The following is a 23,546-nucleotide window of genomic DNA, read 5'->3' as shown; positions in this document are numbered from 1 at the left end:
ATAGAGTTTCTCCAGCGATTCAACAAATGATCGATAAGGAAGTGAAGTCGATGCTTGAAGAAGATATTATTGAACCTTCTAAATCAGCGTTCTCTTTTCCGGTTGTCATGGTTCCGAAAAAAGAAAAAGGCTCGTATCGATTCTGTGTTGATTATAGGCAGCTGAATAAGGTTACGAAGAAGGACGCTTATCCCATTCCCTTTATTGCTGGAATACTTGATAAGTTAGGAAACGCCCGATACATAAGCTCTGTGGATGTCAAGAGCGCTTTCTTCCAAGTTCCTGTTGCCGCAGATTCTAAGGAGTATACAGCTTTTTCGGTACCTGGTCGTGGTCATTACCAATTCAAGCGTATGCCTTTCGGTTTATCTAATAGCCCCGCTACTTTTCAGCGACTAATGGATCGAGTGTTAGGCCCCGAATTAGAACCATATGCTTTCGTCTACTTAGATGACGTTATAATAGTCACGGACACATTTGACAGACATCTCGAAATTCTGGAAAAAGTTTTCAAACGGTTGTCAGGTGCTGGTCTGACCTTGGCTAAGGACAAGTGTACGTTTTGTCGGAAGGAGTTAAAATATTTAGGATATGTGGTAGACGATTTAGGTCTCCACTGTGATCAGGATAAGGTTAGGGCCATTCTGGAAATACCAACACCCAAAAACATAACAGAAATTCGTCTTGAGGAAATGCGAATTTCGAGGAATATTTCTGAAACTCAAATGTTAAATAGTGTGTCGGAATTACTGAACGGCGACGTAAATATATGGTATCGTTTCGCCAGGAGCAAAATTTCGAGCTATAGAGAATTTCAACAAGTTTTGAGGAACACCTTCTTGCCTAGTAATTACGAGGAGAAAATTTTAGAGATTTTGAGACATCGTACCCAGGCTACGGGAGAAAACGTAGTTATCTATGTTGCATATATGGAAGGACTCTATAACAAATTGGCTACTAAACCAGACGAGATTTCGAGGGTCAGACACATTAAGAACCGTATGTTGCCATATATTCAATTAGGTTTGGCTGGAAAACCGGTTAATACCATAGATATCCTGATTTATGTCGGTAGAGAAATTGAGGAGGCACATGCAAATGCGCAGGAATATCGTACTCCACCTGTTAATCCTCGTAATTCTGTCGAACCAGGATTAGAGTATAGGCGACCGAACTTAAGGGTCTCTGCCATTAATAATTCAAGACGTTCCAACGGCGGATATTGCAATACGAATTCTCAAAGTGGTCCAGTAGGTCCTTCGTTTACGGGTACTACTTCAAATTCTGGAGCAGAGGTAAATGTCACAGCGTCAACTACCAATACTAGTCCATCTTCATCTGCAGATGTTAGTGCGGTTCCCACGACTTTAGTTACTAGGGGTAAATGTTACAACTGTGGTAAGATTGGTCATTTCCGAAGACAGTGTGCCCAGCCAGCACGTCCTTTCTGTTATCGATGTAAAGAGCCGAATGTGAAGATTACGAACTGTCCTAAGTGCTCGGGAAACGAGTTGGCAGGTTAGTAGGCAGTCACCCTGGTAGCCTGAGCAATTTTTCAGTGGCTAATGAGTTTAATTGTGTACAGGTAGCTACCCACTCGGTCGATCCTCCTTCTAGTGATCTTAGGGTAGTAGATTGTGTTGATAAGTCAGTGCAATCGGTTTGTTTATCAAAGTCCGTCGTCTCGACTCAGATGCGGTTGGTTTTGGATTATATATTTGCAAGTTTGCCAGACGACAATAGGCCTCATCTTATCTGATTTTTCACGTTATTCTTTCAAAGCGTTCAAAGGAAAACCCCAAATTTTCCTCACACTGGCACGTGAACTTGACTTCCTGACCTCCAACCAAAAAGTAAAACCTTTCGCGTCGGTGTCAATGACAGACCCTTGTGATAGTGACTATGCCACCCAAAATACTGTTTGATAATTATGCTGTGTTATCAAGGGTACTGTTGGTTGTCTAACTAGTAGTGACCAATTCAGAGTTATTTATTTTCATATTTTCTTGTAGTACGGTAGCTGATCACAGCAAGTTTATAAATATTGACTGACATACGGCTGCAAATTGCAGTCGGCTTTTGCGTGAAAATAGACCATAACAATAAATAAATTTAAAAAATGACAATAAAAAGGCCACTTAAAAAGGTTTATACATCCCATTAGCTGCTTTGTTTTGTATAATTTTGCAATGAAAATAAGATAAACATTATTATTTTAATGTGGTACCATAGATAAAAAAAATAGTAAACTTGGTACAGTAGAACCCGATTGGTAGGTATAGGACATTTTTTATTCTCTATTTTGAATCCGTGTGTAGTCCAGGCTGTATCGTCGACCCCGTTAGGTAAATTATTCCGATTCTTATTTTTTGCACTAACTTACTCAAAAAAAATTCCTTATAACAAATCCAAAGGGTACCAAGAGATACCGCGGCCGGAAAACTATTTAAACAATTTTTTCATTAGTTTTCTGTTAACTTATAAAAGTTGGGTGACAAACTGTTTAGTTTATAATTTTAATCAACGCAGCATTAAAACATAGGTCCTGAAGAAGTTTTCTGGAAAATTTCAAGTCAAAATATGCAACAGAAAAAAAGTTACGCGACCTTATAGACGAGTGGTACTCCCAAAAAAAACGCTCATTTCTCGAGATATCAACCACACTGTGGTGAATGGCTAATTTTGGTCTTACTTTATGTTTTTCATGGTGCTGAAAACGAAAATGAGTTTTATTTTGAATTTTAGATGGGGAAACATTGTCAAAATCGAAATTTTACCCTAAAAATAAAAAAAAATAAATCACGTTTTTCTTAAAATTAAAAGTTAAACCACCTTTTTTCTATAAAACATTTTGTTCTCTGTACTCTAGATTTTAACATAAAATTAATTGAACAGCTAAATTTCAAATTTTGTCACTCAACTTTTGCGATTAAACTTTGGAATTCAAGAATCTGCACTTTTACTTCAAACAATTTATAACTTTCCTTGTAGCAAGACAGAAATATTGAAGCAGGTCCCATTGTCTTCAGAATGGTGAGAAATATATACTATAAAAATTTCAGAAAAAAATATTACAATGGAACTGAGTTGTAGCAAGTTAAACGCAAAAAACGTGATTTTTATTTTTAGGGTAAAGTTGCGATTTTGATCATGTTCCCCCACGTAAAATTCAAAACAACCCTAATTTTCGTTTTCAGCACCATCAAAAATATAAAGTACCTATTACCAAAATTAGTATCAGTATCTCGAGAAATAAGCTTTTTTTGGGGTGTGCCAGTGTGCCGCTCGTCTATAAAGTCACATAACATTTTTCCTATTGCATATTTTAAATTAAATTTTTTTGGAAAACTTCTCCATGAATTATATTTTATTTCTGTGTTAGTTAAAATTATAAACTAAAAAGTTTGTCACTCAACTTTTTTAAGTAAGCATGAAACTAACGAAATCTGACGACAAAATTTTTAAAAATTAACTTCTCTTTTAATATGTTTAATCATTTCGGATAAATCTCATTGTTATCTAAATGCTTCAAAGATAACACAGTAAAATTTTCAAAAGGAAATATTTACAGCGACCAAAAATACAGTGAGTTAAAATTGAAAAATCATCAAAATTGATTTATCGCATTTTGGCATAAAATTTGATTTTTGAACATGTTCCACTAATTCTAGAAAAAAATAAACTCCATATTCGGATTCGGAGACCTCGAAAACATAAGGAATGTCGAAAATTTGTTATTCACTTTCAAGTTGATTTTTGTGGTCGGTATAACGTAATTTTAGGAGTTGCTGCCGGTTGCCAACCGCGCCCACTATTCAGTCAATCGACTACGCCCGCTATTTTTTACTTTAGTCGGAACGCAAAATACTTTTTGTTTATAACACTACTGTTTAAACAATTTTTAACATTTTTTCTTGCTAAAAACTTTGTTAAAAACTTTGACTTTTCTTATAAAATATTGGTTAATTTCAGATCTTAGTGTTGTTAATTAACGTAACAGTGATTTAAAAAAAAAAAAGGGGCTATCTCATAACCCAAGGGTCGTACGACCTAAAATTTTTTTTTACAAGTTGTGTATTTTAACCAGCTTTCCGTATTTTTTATTGCCATTTAGTGTGATCTAATTTCTAAGAAATTATTGTAATTGTTTATAAGCTTAAAAACTGCTATTTATTAACAAATAATTTTGTGTACGTACATGTAATTTCTTTTACTTTTTTTTCATACGCTGTTAGTATACATCTTAACGAAGGAAATGAGCCCCGGATTATTGAGATACATTCAGCCATATTAACTGGACCAGCCTCAGAAATTAGCTCGTTTTTCAAAAAATTTTATAAACAAATTCAATTTTGCGAAAACTATTTAACAGATCTGGACCATTTTTTGCACACCATTTAAACACCATAATGCCCTCAATTTTGGTTATATTAAAACATATTCTAATAAACAATAAAATTGTTATTAACAATATTCAAAAACAGTGATTTTGTCTTCCGTTTTGCAATAACTTTTTTGTTTATTAACCGATTTTCATTTAGCGTATCTCATTCGATGTATCTTTTTTTTCTGAAAAAGTTATCTGTGGACGTCAAATTTCTAAATAAACAAGTTTTTATGTTATGAGCAAAAAACTAAGTTTGACGTTTTGATTGTTTATTTAAAAAATGTTCCACTAAAAAATTGATGAATCCCAAGATGGTAGTCTTTTTATAATATCTCATACTACACATTTCAACTCTCAAACATCGTCTTTTCCGTTATGTCTAGAAAATACCTAACTTGATTGGCCTACTTAAGAGATCCGGCGTGGAAAGAAAAGTCTTTGGATTAATTAAGAAACGCAAGATCAGCTACCTTGGGCTTGGGCACATATTAACAGCAGCAAAATATGAAATACCACAGCTAATCCTACAAAGGAAAATGGAAGGTAGAAGAGGAGTCGGTCGCAAATAACTATCCTGGTTAAGGAATATTAAGGAATGGACAGGACTAACAACACAGGCGAGCTGTATTACGCCGCCGAGAACAGAACCTTAGTAATGAGATAGTCGTCTACGCACTTTGGTATATGGCATGTTAGAAGAAGAAGAAATATTTTATGTATGTTGTGTACTGTTTGTTATACAGGTATTGTATATATTTAGTACAAAAAGTTATTGTATATAGGTAGTACAAAATTTTACAATCTCTACTCGAAAAACTTAGACAATGACCAGTGCCGGATTAACCATTAGGCAAAATAGGCAGTTGCCTAGGGGCCTCGGCCCCAAAGGTGGCCTCGTAGGGCGCAAAATGAAAAAATAATAATTAGAATTAAATACAAATTATAATTCATATATGTTAAATAATTCAAATATCGCGCAATACCATAAACTCGGTTTCACACGGTAATCAACAGCTAGTGAAGCTGGAACCAATGAAAATGCACGTGATGAAATAGAAATATCTGAAGGAAACATAGCTGCTGTAACTGAAAAAGATGAAAAAACATACAATGACAATTATATTCCGGTTCAAGAAAAGAACCAGAAACCGAAACTAAATTAGAAATTTAAGTTAAAGGTAAATTGTGCTCAGAATTCGGAAACAACATAGGATTCTGGAATACCATAACTGAAGAAATATGGACATTTTTGATTGGGAAAGGTTCTTCAAAATGTAAAAATCTTGATGGAAGTTTTTCAGCATCAAAAAGAAACTTTGAAGGCATTACAAGATTTTTCACACAATCTATGTTTTTTTGAAAATACATCAGTGTAACAAAAATTAAAAGAGATTGGCTAAGCTAACGTACTTTCCCTCAAATGGAAATGTTTACTGCTTTCCATGTATTCCTTTTGGCGAACATGGCGAACACTCATCGACAGGCAGCGCCTTCATGATCGGATTGACAGCTCTTTAGAGATTTAATTTAATCAAGAATCAACTCAACTCAATCATTGTAATTTTGGGACAGGGTAAGGATTGTTTATTCGTAGGGATTAGCTTTACAATGGTCCCCGTTTAGGACGTTAGTCCTCTTCAGGGTTCGTGCTGGATGTTTCGTGTGGGCCGCAAAAGCAAACAGTCCGGAAAAACTGTGGGGCAAGGTGTGGTGCGCTCTGCTGTGCCAGACGGTGTTGGTTCAGCCAGCCATTAGAAGTCAGAGAAAGAAGTTTGACCGTTGGTGATGGTTCCATAGACAAGTGTGTGTACTGTCCGTGCTTTGCCCTCGACCAACCTCCCTAGAAACCATTGTACGCCAACTGGCAAGACAGCGGCCCTCGTCGGCGGTCAGGAGGTGGTTTTCGGGCGCAGCGTGGACAGTGTGCGTTCGAATGTAGAAAATAGTTGCGGCTATTTTCTTGGGGAGAACAGGTATAATTGTGCAATGAAGTTGGGAAACCGCAAATAACCAACTTCTCCCTGTTCGGGGTAAGGATGAGGATTAGATGAGGAGGGTGCGGAAGGCTAGTGGGGTAGCCTCAAGGATATCTTGAACATTTGAACATCAAAAGAAGAACAGGAACATTTTAGAGTGTTTTGGGTATCGGATTGGGGACTGTTAATAATTTTTGTTGTGAAGTTGCTGTTCAGTGAGAGAATCCTCTCAGTAATTTTGGGGACGTTTGAAATGTTATGGATTTCGTTACTAAGATATCTCCAGGGCTTGTAGTTCGCTGCACGCAGGATTCTGTGTTCCGCCTGGAACAACCTACGATTTTGCTCACGATTGAATAGGCAATAGAGGCCTGATTTATATTCAATGGCGGGTCGAATGTAGGTTTTAAAAGTGTGTGTGAGAGTCTTTCTGTGTGTCTTGCCAATTGCCCCAGCGAGAGGATTAAGGAGTCTGGCTCTGTTTCTTATCCTATCTAAAGTTGCCTTTAGGTCTGCATCCCAGTTGAGAGTCCTGGTAAACAGGACTCCCAAATAGTTAGCAGTCGGGCTGAGCGAGAGCCTTTCTCCCATCAAGCTCAGTGGGTATTGGTCGTCATTATTTCTGGTGATTTTGTGTGACACCGAGGGAGCGCAAAACACAATAGTTGTTGTTTTATTCGCGTTTAGTGTGACTCTCCACTTATTGCACCATTCTTCGACCGCGTTCAGCAGTGTCTGAGCTCTTCAATGAATAAGTGGTGGGTTATATCGCATGGATGTTGTGAGCAGAGCCGTGTCGTCAGCGTACAGGAACAGATGAGTACCTGGGATATTTTGGTTTGAGAGGTCACTGTTGTAGATAATGTACAACAGTGGTGCTAGGACTGAACCCTGGGGGACTCCAGACTCCAGATTGTGGGGTAAAGGGGGTTGACTTATGATCGCTTACTTTCACTCTAACAGTTCGGTTGTGAAGGTATGAGTGTACAATTTTGGTAAATTGTAATGGTAGCCCGATTTCCATGAGTTTCCGAATAAGTCCATCGTGCCAGACCTGGTCGAAAGCCTTCTGCACATCTAGGAATGTGGCTATGGCGAATGAACCATCGTTGATAGTTTGAGTGACTTTAGTTGTGAAATCAATTAATGCATGTTTAGTAGATTTACCGGATTGGAATCCATATTGATATTTTGGGATGATGTTGTGGGCTTCGAGAAAGTTATTGAGCCTTTCTTTTAGGATTAGCTCAAGAATTTTTCCCAGAGTGTTTATTAGAGAGATAGGTCTGTAGGATTCCACCTCGGTTCGGGGTTTGCCTTTTTCAAAAGCATGATAGTGTTGGCCACTTTCCAAGGAGTAGGGAAGTGGCTGTTTCGGAGACATGCATTGAAGATTTTAGTGAGAAGAGGGATAATACTCTCAAGAAGTTTCTTAAGGCATCTTCGGTTGATGCCATCAGGTCCGGGAGCGCTGTTTTTACCTTGGTGGCAAAAGCTCTCCGTTTCCCTGTTAGTGAGGGGGTCCATGATAGGATCATAGACTGGGATGTGATAGTTGAGAGTATTATTTACTATGAATTCTGTGTTGAGTGTAATAAGCGATCAAAGTTCGGGTTGTCAGGAATTTGAAAATTGTTTTGAAGCGAATTTTTGAATGCTTCTTGTTGACCAACAGATGGGATGGTTGAGATTGTTTTTGTTTTGTTAGGACTTTGAGTTTGTTCCAGAATTTACTTCCGTCCCTGTAGTCCAGTTTTGAGGTAGTATCCTCCCACCGGCGGGCCGTTAGGTCGGATATCTCTCTCTTTATCCTGGCACAGACTCGGTTGTACTCTGTTTTGATTAGCGGATTTCTGTTGGCCTTGTATTGGCGTAGAAGACGCCTTTTTTGTTGAATCTTGACTAAGATGTATTGTGGAAGTGCCGGAGAAGTATAGGTTATTTGTTTGAGTGGAATTGCGTGCGTGATAGCCTCGGTGATAAGGCTTCAATTTGGGTTGCACCTGTGTCGATACTATCGTTAGTATCGAGTTCGCCTAACAAAGGAAGATTTTGTGAGATGAAATTTTGGAATTCAGTCCAATTTGCGTGTCGATAGTCTCTTATAGATCTTGGAGGGTTGGGTAGTTTCGGATTTAGTATGTCAGTATTGTATTATTAAATAAGCATCTCATCTTTATAATCTTTATAAATTTGATCAATGTATCATGATTATTTTGGTTATTATTCGATCGTAAATTGTTAATTAACAATTGAATTGTTGCTAAAATATTGGTTTAATTTTCACCGGCTTCTTGAATTACAATCTATACCAAGAAAGATTTTATGTCACTAGGTTATTTAATTATTGATTAATAATTACTTACCTAAAACTTTATTTGAAAATTAGAGTTTTTGTTGGGAAAACCCGCATTTTCCGAGGAAAATTTTCGTCGGAGCAAATCGGGAAAACATATCTTTATGCAGAATTTAATTGCGGTGAATTTTTATTCGGGTGTTTTTGTTGTAATGTTAAAATCTTTGGAGTTATAGAGCAATAATTGAAAAAAATACGATTTGTCGGCGCCATTTTATTTATAAAAAAAGTAGCACACTATCTGCGGACTTTGAATACCTATATTATTAATATATAGGATCTTATAATTCGATTCCAGTAATAAAATTGCTGATAAATAACTTTTCCATGAATTTTGCTAATTAACCCAGAGTATTATACAATTTAATATTTCGAACTGGTTGATCAGAGTTTACAAAATTACCATTTTCAGATGGTCTCAATTGAGATGGTCTCAATTTCTGATGGTCTCAATTGAGACCATCTGAAAATGGTAATTTTGTAAACTCTGATCAACCAGTTCGAAATATTAAATTGTATAATACTCTGGGTTAATTAACAAAATTCATGGAAAAGTTATTTATCAGCAATTTTATTGCTGGAATCGAATTATAAGATCCTATATATTAATAATATAGGTATGCAAAGTCCGCAGATAGTGTGCTACTTTTTTATAAACAAAATGGCGCCGACAAATCGTATTTTTTTCAATTATTGCTCTAATAAATCATACCTGGTTTGAGGTCGGATTTTAAACATACACTGGGCTGGAGAAATGCCTGTTGTAATAGAAGGAGTATTGCGGTAGGTGAAGAGGAAATTAGTTAACTTAATTTTTACAACAGTTAATGTTATATTTTCTGAATATGAAAATAAATTGCGCTCTAACGCTTTCTTCACTATTTGGACCCCTCTCTCTGCTAGTCCATTTGATTGTGGATGATATAGTGGAGATTTAATTGGTTTTATACTATTACTCTGACAGAAGGAAACAAACTCTGCTGAATTGAACGGAGACCCATTATCAGAAACTAGCTCTACTGGTAATCCAAAAATGGCGAAAACATTCCTTAGTACCATTATGACCTCTCTATCTACTGTACCATTTTCCATTAACCTGACTTCTATCCATTTAGACCTATTATCCACTAAAATAAGGAAGGAAAAATTTTGCTTTTGGAAAAAATCAACATTTACCCTATAGAAATTATTGGGTGCTAATGCCCATGGTATGCCATTTGACCTATTAAGAAAATTCTGAGTGGACTGACAAACAGTACACGATTGAACGATCTTCTCAATACTTTCATTCATTCCAGGCCACCACCAGCAATAGGATCGCATTAATATTGTTAGTCTTAGTATGCCTGCACGTTGTTCATGGAACAAATTAAGTACTCTAACCCTGAGTGAAAATGGAATTACTACTTTAGTACTTAAAACCAAACAATCTCGTTCAACTGAAAAGTTATTTCTAAGTATAAAATATGGTTTTAAATCATCTCCCTGTACATAGTTTGGCCAACCAGATAGGGTTAAGTCAACTGCTTTGGACAATAAATTATCCTGCTTGGTCGATTTTGCTACATCTTCAAAGTCCAAATAAAAGGGACTTCACTTAACATGTTAAATGAAAATATTTCACCAGACACCTTAGTACTATCCTTACAATGTAAACGAGAAAGGGAATCTGCATTGGTAATTCAACTTCCCTTCTTATATTCTATGGTACATATATTCATATACTGAAAATGTAAGGGTCCATATAGTTATTCTTGACGCAACTGTTACTGGAATGCCCCTGTTAGCTCCGAAAATGTGCTGTAAAGGTTGATGATCACTGACAAGGGTGAACTTTCGACCATATAAATATTTATGAAACTTACGAAGAGCAAACATTATAGCTAATGCTACTCTGTGACACTACTGTCACAAGTGGCATAATATATTGAAAGTAAAGGGTTATATAAGGTGAGTACTTGGTTTGACAAAAGCAGTTCCTTACTGCTATCAAAAACCTTCTGACAATCTGTTGACCATACAAAAGAAGCATTTGACCTACATAACTTGTACAACGGACCTAGTTCAAAGGACAGCATAGGCAGAAATTTAGGATAATAGTTAAGAAGACCTAAATATGATTTAAGTTCCGTTAAGTTATGTGGGGGTTTAGCTTTCTTAATGCACTCTACTTTTTCTTCAGTAGGGTGTACCCCTGACTCATCAATTCTATTACCCAAAAATTCAACATTTAATTTTCAACAACAAGACATTTACATAAATTTTACCTACAACTGAAATGTTATTGCCAGTAACTGCTCTTAACATTAGTGCTGTTCATCTTCCACTTACTAAAATATTTTGAAAAATCACTTACGTGGATGACTGAATTACATGCACCATTATCAATTTTCATAACTAAGGGCACACCTTCAACTTGCCCATTCACTTTCCAGGGCTTTTCCATACCTGTTGTGAGGGCTGCAATATGGCTTAATTGCAACAATTCATTGCTATCTTCCTCTTCGGTCACTTCTACCTGATTAACTTTTTTTCTTTTACAGACTCTACTGGTATGTCCCACTTTTTGACAGAAAAAACATTCCCAATTAACTGCTGGGCATGTTTCTGGTTGATGTCGCCTTCCACATCGAAAGCATGGTTTTAACACTGACTGGTTCCTTTTGACTTACTACAATATTGCTTACTAGACATTTGTAGTTTGCCTACTGATACTGCTGCCACCCCTAGAACAAGCTTGCGTTGACATTCAGCCGCTTCTTGACTTAAGGCTTTCTTACATCTTTAAACTTTAGGGTCTCAGCTTCGCTAAGTAACTTAGTCTGAATACTAGTATTACTAATACCGCAAAATATCCTGTCTTCTAGGGCTTAATCGAGGAATTTCTCAAATTTACAAGACGTTGACAGCGCTTTTACTTCTTTTACATACTGCTCCAGCGATTCTTCCGCTTGTTGGTTTCTACTATGAAATCTATATATTTCATAGATTACACTTGTAGCTGGTGCATATTTGGCTTTAAGTATCGTTACTAACTGATCGTATGTTTTCATTGCAGGGGTATCTGGGAATAAATATGTTTTCAACGTATCATACGTTTTCGCACCCATAAATGTTATTAAATTTGCTACCTTTTTCATTTTCAGTGTCGTTCACTATGAAATACTGCTGCAAGCGCCCTTCCCAGGCTTCAAACGGTTCCTTCGTAGCATTAAACTCGTCGAACTTTGGCATATTGACTACTGCCCTGAACACAAAATTTGCAATGACATATTAATGTGGTGTTATTTCCGAATCGTCGCCAATATGATATGTATTGAATTAAATAACGTACTATGATGAAATTGACTTTATTTTACATCACAAGAGACACATGGTTCTTAACCTAAAAACTAATAACTAAGCGCGCTTTCCATCCTCAACATCCGTCACGACTTCTGCTAAAAATGCTAATTTTGTTAGCGAAACACGTGTCAGAATTAAATAAAGAGTTTTGGTGAAGTGGTAAAACTGCCGTTGTTTGAGGTCTTATATATTTTTGCATTACCTAATATGTGCAAAGTTTTATCCGGTGTTGTTGGTTTATTATTGGATTCTGCTTCTACCAATTATGATGTCATTTAATTCTTGTTGTACTAAATTAGTTTTTCACTAACATAGTTTATACTTTCTAGCCAACTTAAACCTTATTTTTTGATACAGTACAAGAGGCCCTAATCTTTTGAAAACCTTGATGTACATTCTCTGATGATAAATAATTCAACGGCTGTAATTTTTGCAACACGTTACTGGGACTTCCTAGATCATCGTTGTTTGTAGCAGTGGATTCTAAATTAGCACTACAAAATAATTAAAATTACATAGAGACTAAAATTATTTACTATTTCTTAACTTTATTATTTCTTTTCTATCCTTTAATTTATAGAAATAAAGTAAAACTATTATGATATTTATTTTTAATATCACACTTAATATGTTTTCTTATTTAACATGTTTACATTTATTTTAACGACAAATACAGATTTGGGTCAAACATATCCTTTTGTAAAGATAAATCTTCATTTTTCTCCAAAGCCTTAGATAATATAATATATTTCGTTCTATCGTGAGCCATCTCTTGAGTAATCAAATCTCAAAAAAACAACCATAACGAACCACGACTAGAAAAACTAACACAAAATACCACAAACTAAGCGCCAAATTAAAAGCAAAATTTTAGAAATCAACCGTTCTTAAACGCAATGCAAATACGACTGAACGAATATTAGATTTTTGCAACACGAGTCTCGATAAAAAAGCGGTACCTGCGCTGCGCTCAATTAAAACGTGGCAAGTACATGATACTCGCTATCACATACCGCTTTTTAGTTGACTACTCTGCAGATACCGCATTTTAATTAAGCAACTATTGAAATTTAGCACATACGGCATTTTACAATTTGTTTATTTTGGTATTAAATAAAATGATAGGGCTTTCCAACATTGCAGAAGCATAAATAAGGTCACAAATAAACGATATACAGCAAAAACTCGAATTTTCAATTTTTTTGCAGATACCGCTTTTTATTTGGGGACGGCAGTATAAGTCTCACATCATTCACGTTGAAACCCATGGAAAAAATCTTGAAAAACATCAAGAAAAACAATCTAAATGAAAATCCACTGCACCAACGGCAATGGGCGTATCAGGCAGGTAAATCATGTGAAGCCCAATCTAGTGTCGGAACTCTAAAGGAGTCTGCATGAGAAAGAAGTCGCCCTTGCTGCATTTTTAGATATAGAAGGTGCATTTGATAATACCTCAATCGAGTAGATAAAAAGCACACTGAAAAGCAGAATAATATCCACAGATAGGTATGACGATGCCATAAATCTGAGGGAAACTAAGGGATGCCCTCAAGGCGGTGTATTGTCACCATCATCATGAAACATAGTTGTCGATGATCTGATTCATGGGCTAAGCGGCCAAGGTATCTGGGTCCAGGGTTTCGTAGATGATATTATTTAAATAGTAACTAGGGGAAATTTCCCTTCGCTGTTGCGGATCAGATGCGATATGCCCTTCACTACATAGAGAACTAGTATCTGAAAGAGAACCTCTCCATGAACCCTTCTAAAACTAAGCGGGTACCCTTTACAAATAAGACAAAGCTTACTGGACTGGGTGAGCTGAAATTATTTGGAGAGGTACTGGAAAGAACCAATGAAGTTAAGTATCTAGGGGTAACCCTGGATTCGAAACTCAATTGGAATACTCATATTACCAATATAACCAATAGGGTTAAGCGACTCTTCTGGAATTGCAGACGAGTTGTAGGTAAAACCTGGGTATTGAAACCAAAGCTGATCTTTTGGTTACATACATCAGTGATACGACCGACAGTCACTTATGGGTCAGTACTCTAGTGGATAAAAACGGCTAGGCAATCTTGTGTGACCACTCTCACCACCCTACAAAGACAAGCGCTTGAATAGTCTTGCTTGATCCACCAATCATTAAATATATTTAGTAAGTATAGCTTTACAACCTGTGGAAGACTACATAAAATTTTGTAAGTGAAACCATATATTCCAGGAGCCGTACTGCGAGAAGTTTTAAGTGCTGAGTCAAGCTCAGAAATATTAAAAGATTTTGACATGTAATCAGACTTTTCATAATATACAAATTTTTTATCTATCTTTTCCGAAAGAAAATTAGAAACAGATGCCGGAGCTAAATTATCTAAAATTTTACTTATTAATTCTTCAGAGAGAGGAATGGTTTTTTTTTGGAAAACGATTTATTGCTAACAGATCTAACCAAGTACCATATTTTTTAATTGGTGTACTCTTATTCAGTTGATTTACGTATGATATAAAACTATTCCTGCGCTTTTGTGTAAATAGTTGTATAGTTTTAGCAGCTATATTTTAATAAGCTATGTAATTTTCAAAACTGGACAGTTTTTTGTATTTCTGTAAATATTTTTTGCGCTTCGATATCATATTTTTACATTCCTCATCCCACCAATAAGACAGATTGGTACATGATGTAAATGGTTTTTTTTTCTGGCATGGAACCGGAAGCTGCCGATGCAATTGGATCAAAAAGGAATGCTATTTTTTCAGTATTGTTTTTAAAATTATTTAGTAGGGTTGTAGCAAAATTTGCTTTTATAATATTCTGAAAGTGTTGCCAATTTGCCCGTAAATCATTCCAGTTAGTCGTGGGATTAATTAGAATTGACGAATAATTTGTCTGAATTTCAATAGTAGTTGGAAAATGATCTGAACCCAGTGTATCCATTGTTACTTCCCATGATATTTTATTAGCTAGATGGGGGTATATAATTGTTAAGTCTACTGCATATTTACTACCATTGGGTGACATTCGGGTATGCGTACCATCATTTAGAGTTACTAAATCAAAATTGTCCAAGCCTTCTACTAGAATTTTCCCATTTTTATCATCTAGAACTGGATACCATGAGCTGTGGTGAGCACTACCACAGAAAATGGTTATGACAACAAATTGTTCGAACAGATTAGACCAATCCTCTTTGGTAACTTTTATATCTGGCGGTTTATAAATTGAAACAGTATTTACGTCTAATTTAGGAACATGAACTGCGTATACTTCTATACGAGAATTAAAGATGTAATTAATAGGTATTTCCGTAACGTTCAAATTGTTTACTGATGTAAATTCCAACACCTCCATAACCATCATTTCTTAATTTTTGTATAGAGTTATAGCCTTTTAGACGGAAATCGTAACGCGTTTTTAGCCATATTTCTGATAAGACTAAGATATCACAGTACGTCGTATTTAAAAAATGTAATAAACTCGCTTGATTCGATAAAAGAGATCTATAATTCCATTGTAGGATTCGAAGTATATTTTTATTGATATGTTCTGTCATTTTGGGTTATGTTATAATTGCTCTTTTCTAATATTATATCTTACTATTGCTCACTTTATCAAATATTAAATTAATATAACTAATAATATTACTACCATTTACCGATTTTGGATTTTTTATTGTGTCTATAAAGAAAGTAGATATTTGATTAATTATTTTGCTTTAAATGTCATAAATTCGCCACTTTAAGGGTTTGGCAGAATTGAACTGTGAGGCCGATATATTCTTTGCTTTGGCACCTGCAAAATGGTAGGAGTCAAAGTTGGAGAAACTGAAGGAGAACTGTATTTTCGTCGTTTCTTATTCTGTGTGGAATCTTGTGAATATGAACTGGTTCGATGAGTTTTAGGATTGGATAATAAAAAGCTGTATTCATTGTTTGTAGTAGTGGGAAGTTCTGGGAAATTTTCTAAGGTATTAAATATGGCGAATCCATTGTTGGTAGCTATTTTAGTGTACGAAAGATTAAGATAAATAAATTCAGTTTCTTTGAAAGATATATTTTCGAAGGCCATTATTTTTTTAATCTCAAACTGCTTTTTATACACAGGACAATCTCTAGAAATAGAAGGATGCCCACTGTTTTGACAGTGAACAGAGTAGACCTCATCTGTATCACAACTTAAATCTTTTGGATTATCTTTAGAGCATTTATTAAAACGCGATTTACCTCTGCACTGTGACTGAACATGACCATAACGTAAGCAATGTAAACGCTGTACTACCGGGTGTATACGGCTCAACAGAAAAATTTTCCATGTTAATATTGACACAATCAGGGATTTTATTACCTGCAAACGTTAAAACAACAAGCTGTCTCTTTATATATATTTAATTTTATTGGTATTATTATTAACTATTTTACGTGTTAAACGTTTAACCTCTGTGACGGGAATATTGGATTCTATCGCCTTTAAAATAAAATCTTCCGTAAAAAAACTATCAACCTCTCTGATAATGCCTTTCTTGTGGTTAGATAATTTAGGAATGTATGCAATATGTTCATTAGAAGTAATAATTTTATGAATAGTTAGTGAATTTGCAATACTGTAGGTTTTCAAAATAACTTTATTGCACGTTTTAAGCCAACAGGTTTGATATCAATAATGTATTTTTTAAATTCACATACCTGCTGAGGATAAAGACCTATTCTAACCGGAAAAAGCTTGCCTATGCTTTTATTTGTACTCTCCAAAAAACACAATAAGGCCCAACGTCCCTGGCAGAAAATTTATTATATAGATATAGATCATATTATGTTCTTTCAACTGTTGTTTCCATATCCGTCTGTTTAGATTCCAAAGCGGGCGCCCAAATCGTTGCTCATATTATGTAAATATGGAGAAACACTTATCTAACAGTTAACATTTCTAACATCGTCATTATCCCTTAACTTCTACTAGTCTTCCAAAATAATATACTTTAACTTTTTTCCACAAGTTTTATTAAATCGACCAGTCACAACTCTAAAGGCCGCGTCTCACCATCAAATCATTTGATCAAACAGTTTGAGAGCAAACTCCGGAAGTACGTCAAACTGACGTCACAATTGCAGTTTTTTTGAAATTCTAAAAATCTGTGCTCTCACTATCAGTCTAGTTTGATCAATTTTTTTGTATTGAGTTGTCTAACATGTTTGTACTTTATTTAAAATTAAAATTTTTCATTATTATCCACAATGAACACTCAGAATGTGACGTCACTAACTGTCACTTTCAGTTTGCTCAAACCAGTTTGATCAAATTATTTGATGGTGGGACGCGGTCTTAACACCATTTGATCTCCTCCACCCAATTTCACAACATATCGCCATTTGATCAGGTTTTCGTCCTAGGTCCAACTAAACTTCAGAAAAAATAGATAAAAAATTTTTTTTATCCTAATTCTTCCACTCTCTTATATCCATAGGGTGTGGGGTCTGCTTTCTGGGGCGCCCAGCCTTTCTCATCACACCTCATTACAGTAAACAATTCTGATATCAAACCATAAATTATTCATTATTCATTACCTACTATTTTTACACATAATGCTTATTTTTCCAAAACACATTCATACATCCATCCAGTTTTAAACCTTTTCAATTCAACTCGATAACTTGGTAAAAAAATCCCTAATTCATAAACATTTTTAGTCCTAGATGTCTATGTTACATAAAAGGACCTTATACTTTTGCCCAGGTTATTAGTTCAATTGATATTCTGTCTTCACTTCCAATATCAACACTCAGGCACCCATAACCAATTAATTCACATATCATTATATCATATCAGTCTCCTCCTGAGACTCATACTACTTATCTTAATTTCAACACTACTTTGATATCAGACTTCCATTTACTACAGACTCTCTAATTTACTCTGCCAATTAGTACAATTAAACCAAAAACTCCTTTTAGTTCATAGTAAATTAAATTTTCATTAACACAGTTGGACTTACTTCAATTTGAATAGGAACCACAATCATCAACCTATCCATATAAAAAAAACATCTTAGCGAAAATATCTCTACTTAATTATTTGGTCCACGATGTTCTTTACCATAAATGGATCCATTATTTGCTAACTAATTCAACTTCATTTGAATTATGTATAGATGGCTGCATACATTCTGGCTAATTCTCTATTTACATTATAAAAATCATTTCATACTCTACTTACATCTTACATATTCAAGGTACTTAAATGTAATTATAGCCACAACTTTGTTGATGTTTGTTATTACTGTAAAAATTACAAAAAAATATATTTTACTACAATAGGGAACTTGCACTAAAAAATTTTTTTGCATAAAATTGTTAATTTATGTTTAAAAATGTTATATTCAAAATATTACGTCTTAACAATGAATAGTGTACGTACAACATCTGAACAAAGTTCTGCGCCTAAAATTTCCGTTTCAAACAACTTCAAAAGCGCGAGCTTGGGTCTGACGTCACAGGCCACTCTTATCGTTTTTGCCCGTTCGGTGGGCTATTGATTTGAATGTAGTTTGCCATTGCCAGTTGTGCGTGTCGAATAACTGTGACGTTTGCTCGGTATTTATGTTATTGCATTTAGTGTAGTTTAGTGTATTTATTGTGTAATATATGTACTTTATCAAAATGGAAAACAAATCTGCGCAATATAAGTACTGTATAGTGCCGGGATGCAAAAGCACAACTGTCAGAACATCCAACAAACATTTTTTTACTCTACCAAAAGAACCAAAACGTCGATTAAAATGGCTAAAGGCATGCAGGCGAGATAAAAAGGATATTTCACAAAAAAGCATAGGTCTTTATGTCTGTGAGGATCATTTTGATGTATTATCTAATTAGGTACCTATTTTCTACTTAAAAAAAATATTAGTTATCGTTTCATGAAAAATGCCTACTTATACTTGTTTATTTGTTGCAGTTGGAACAAGATCTGGATAACTATATAAAATTCAAGATTATGGGTGGTCCCAAAATTATTAAGTCAGGTGTTGTCCCGCACATATTTGATTGTCAACCAGACAGAAAACGAGCTTTTTCTCAGCCTGTGAGGGAAGCAGCCCTTAAAAGGGTTAAACGACAGCTTCTTGAAGATGCCGCTTCTACATCTAAGTCTGTTTTAGAGGACAATGATGATAAGAGACAATGTGATCCTAGTTTCACAAACTTAGTACAATCAGCACCTGAATTAAACCAATCAGCTTTACCTCAAAAACTGAATAATGCATCAACACAGACTCACATCAAAATAACAAGTAAAGGTATTCAGTGCAAATTTCAAAGGAGTGTTAAGGCCGCGTCCCACCATCAAACTGGTTTGAGCAAACTGAAAGTGACAGTTAGTGACGTCACATCCTGAGTGTTCATTGTGGATAATAATGAAAAATTTAAATTTTAAATAAAGTACAAACAAGTTAGACAACTCAATACAAAAAATTTGATCAGTCTGATAGTGAGAGCACAGATTTTTAGAATTTCAGAAAAACTTCAATTGTGACGTCACTTTGACGTACTTCCGGAGTTTGCTCAAACTGTTTGATCAAATTATTTGATGGTGAGACGCGGCCTTTACAGTCGGGTTGTCGCCATTGAAAACACATAATAAGGATGCAGGAACTTCACCTATAAAAGACTTGCAAATATTTGAAGATACAAAAAGTGAATCAGGAAGTTCTGTATTTGAAGAGTATAGTGAATATAGTGGTAGTGACGACTGTTGGTACAATGAAAGTGATTCTTTATCTTGTGATGAAGATACGAAAGAAGAGGAAGCAAAACAATTTAAAAGTTTGTCTTTGAAGTGTACAGTGATGAAGTTACAATACAGACCTAGACTGTATATGAGGCTACCAGAATATGCATTTTACACGTTTCAGTTAATGGAAAAATATTGTAAGACTCAAACAATGCACCTATTTTTAACTCTTAAAAATATAAGAACAGGACAAACATTTATGTCTCTTGGAGATGATTTCGGCATAAGCGAAAGCAATGCATCGAGAATATTTGCAAAATCTGTTCCATTACTTAGTAAATATTTAAGATCTTGTATTTTTAATCCCTAAGTGAGTTCAGTTAAATTAAACTTACCCATAACATTTCGAGCTCGTTATAGTAAAGTATTTTGTATTATCGATTGCTTAGAAATTCAAATTGAAAAACCATCAGATTCTGTTAAACAGTCCTTAACATGGTCTGAATACAAAAAGTGCAATACTCTAAAATATTTAATTGCTTGCACTCCTGATGGGATTATTAATTTTATTTCTACTGCTTTCGGTGGAAGAACGTCGGATGCAGTTATTCTTGAACATAGTGGTTTTTTAAATGTTCTTCCACCGAAAGTGGCGGTAATGGCTGACAGGGGTTTTAAACACATAGAGCATTTGTTAGTTAGCAGAGATTGCCAATTAATTAGACCACCAAGTGTATCTTCAAGTACAAAACTTACAAAAAGTGAAGTATTTGAAACAAAAAGAGTAGCTAGTTTAAGAATTCACATTGAACGAGTTATACGTAGATTAAGAGAATTTGCCTGCTTAGCCCCCCATGCCTGTATTGATAGCAAATTGATACACATACAGATAATATAACAAAAATTGATTGTGCACTCATAAATTTACAGTCAGGAGTAATATCGGGAAAGTAATTTTAAATTGGTTTTTTTGTATCAATGATTTTGTGATCGAAATACAAGGAAAATACGATCGAAATACTAGGAATTTTCAATTAAAGACGATTAAAATGTACTATTGTACTTAATCGCTTTCTTTTGAAAATCCCTCGTGGGTAATAGTACTTATACGTTATAAACACATTAGTAATTTATAAAGATTTATAAATTTTACTTTAAAGTAAATAAACTGATTGTAGAACTATGCAAGAATACAAATAATAGCTGGTAATTTCCATTTAAATACGATTAAAATTTAATATACCCGTAATACCTAATCGCGTTGTTTCCGACTGCTAGCTAGCCCAGTCGACCGTGGCCTCTGACGTCAGACGAATAGAAGGACGTTCAAGAGCCTCCTAAGATATTTGAATTTTATAGCATTTTCAAAACGTCGTAATTAGCGTACGGGTTAAAAATATTTGTTTTTTTCGCATGCAAGCGTTTTAAGATCATGTTACCTTATGTTTTTTAATATTATTTTAATATTTAAAAATGTATGCAAGTTCCCTATTAGTTGGCTGTGGTAATACAGGGTAACTTCCACGTCACGTTGTCCGTCTGTCTTTTGACACCTTTCAGAAACATCACTCATTTCGCATTCAGTTGCCATTAAGTCATTGAAATATAATCAACTCAATTTGGATCCCACGTCTTGGGAAATCTGTATACATTACCTTAGGGCATTATCCTGGTTGCCCTGTGACCATCACAGGGCTTTTTATTGAAGTATGCACTTTTAAGGCATCTATATTATATGTAAAGGGTTTTTACCCAGATATTTTTCTTTTGTGGCTCAGCTAGCATCCAGTTTTTAAGTATAACCAACTTGCTCTAACCTTTGTCAAAATTTAAATACTAACTTTATATTCATTAAATCGGTTATACTTATTTTTAGATCGAACACTGATGATGATTTTTAATAAAAATCGAAAACGTTTTGTTGTGATGTAGCCCTTTTAAGGGATTTTAATAAAAATTTGTATACCTTTTACAAAGGATTTCTTTCCAATTTTGTGATTGATGGTATACAGCCAACGAAAAACATTTTCTTTTCCTTGTGGATTTTATATATTATATAATAAAAAAAACTTATTTTGTTTACTTTAAAATGGTGTATTACAAAAAATTCTAGGATTATTTTTGAGTAAGATATTATTTTTCAAAATGTAATAAGTACTTGCAACGATTTTTGATTTTAGGATTATTTTTTAAATTTCTCATTATAACTTTTTTTGTACTTGAATATACTATATATTGCTCAGTAAAGAGGGCTTACTTTCTGTTCTTTAAAATGGTGTCTCATCTATATTTAAATAATGGAAAGCGAGTGATTCTTTGATATTTTTTAACTGTATTATTGAAAATTATTTCTTTTACAAAAATTACATAAAAATTAGTCAGGGCCGGTTGTTCGAAAGCTAATCAACAATGATCATTATCAAACATTTAATTACTGTCACCAACTGTCAATGTCAACTTTGTTTGGGTTGCTGAAAACATAATATGAAATTACTTAATCAATTATGTTAATAATTGTTATGTTAATTGATTAACTAATCTCATAATTTTAATAAATTATGTTTTCAGCAACCCAATAAAAGTTGACATTGACAGTTTTGGTGACAGTAATTAAATATTTGAAAGTGATCATTGCTGATTAGCGTTCGAACAACCGGCCCTTATAGAAAACATCACTTTAGTTAGTTACAATTATTTAAACGTTGACATTTAAAAAAATTTCAAAATCAAAATCCATCTCTTCGTTAGCATTAGCTTCAATATCTTCCTCTGACACCTCAGTTATCTTAGAGTTCCCACCATTAGTACCCATGCACATTTGCACATGCACCCTTTGCAGAATATTGAACAACTAATTCCTATCTCCCTACAACCGCAGCTTTTTGTACATCCTTTGGTACATTTACATGCTATTTTTTCAAGCAAAACTTGTGGAGCAGGAGCTTTGACAATAAAAATTGGAATTAATCCATATTTTGAAGTTTGCCCGGCCGAGTCAAGTGGATCCAAAGTATTACCTATAAAAAATAAGATTCAATCATAATACACAATCACATAAAAAAAGTTATAATGAGAAACTTAAAAAATAATCCTAAAATCAAAAATCGTTGCAAGTACTTATTACATTTTGAAAAAGCTTATCTTATTCAAAAATAATCCTAGATTATTTTTTAATACACCATTTAAAGTAAACAGAATAAATTCTCTTTTTTTATTATATAATATATAGGTACCTAAATGTAGAAAAAAAAAGTTATAATGGGAAATTTAAAAAATAATCGTAAAAAATATAAAAACTCGTTAAAAGTATAAAATCTTGAAAAAGATAACCTCTTTAAAAGAAGTCATACACCATTATACAGTAGAACATTTTAAAGGTAATTGACTTCTATTCCTCTTAACATTGCATGTAACATTGCATATGCCTAAAGTTACGTAGAAAAAAGTTACAGAACAATATTTGGGAAATAACAAGGAAAATTGCCAAAAATTGCTGTGAGTGGCGAATTTTGAAAAATCATATTTCGAAAACTGTAAATCCTAATGCCCTCTACCGAACATTATTTTAAAGAGAAAGTATGTAAGTTTTTTTTTTCTGTGAAGCAATGCCTATACCTATATCCCCGTGGACAATAGTTATGGGACAAAAAACAAAATTTCTTTCTTCTGGGTTTCTTTGTGCTTTTTCTTTTGAATATATTTTTGTAAAAAAAGTATCTTTGACTTTAAAAAGTTATATTTAGATAGGAAATTTAA

Source organism: Diabrotica virgifera, chromosome 7 (assembly GCF_917563875.1).
Source record: "Diabrotica virgifera virgifera chromosome 7, PGI_DIABVI_V3a".
NCBI classification, from domain to species: domain Eukaryota; kingdom Metazoa; phylum Arthropoda; class Insecta; order Coleoptera; family Chrysomelidae; genus Diabrotica; species Diabrotica virgifera.
Note: the sequence above shows the minus strand (reverse complement) of the source record.